We start from the raw sequence: 510 nt of genomic DNA, 5'->3' as shown, positions 1-510 counted from the left end.
GGGAGTGTGTGAGTTCTGCATGGTGGGGAAGGGCAGGCTCTGAGGAGAGTGCTGGGGGCTGGACCAACCAGTCAGAGCCTTTGTTCTGTTCTGTTCCAATCAGCTCTCCTGTTTACCTTCCATCCCACCAATTTCTAGATTCCAATTGGATTGCTACTCTCTTCTCCCTTCTTCAACCTGACAACATATTATATACGTTGGGGCCCTTAGTTTCTTAAGAAGGGCAGCTTACCTTCTCAGCTAGATGTTGGGGGTTCTTTGTAGCTTCTCTCCATGAGGGATAGACCACTAGGGTGGGGGAGGGGCTGATAGGCCAGAGGGGAAAAAATCAGTGGAACCTGATTTTTCTGCCCCCCACTCCCTGTGCTGCTGGGTTTTGAACAAGCTTCCAGGGTGGAGGGTGTGACTGGCACTGCCTACCCTTTTGGCCAACTCCTGCGCTCCCTGTCATATACCAAGCAGCATCCTAGAGAACTTCTCCCAAGAGTCACATTTCTGGGATGAACTGGG

This window comes from Canis lupus, chromosome X, assembly GCF_048164855.1.
Source record: "Canis lupus baileyi chromosome X, mCanLup2.hap1, whole genome shotgun sequence".
Taxonomy (NCBI): domain Eukaryota; kingdom Metazoa; phylum Chordata; class Mammalia; order Carnivora; family Canidae; genus Canis; species Canis lupus.
Note: the sequence above shows the minus strand (reverse complement) of the source record.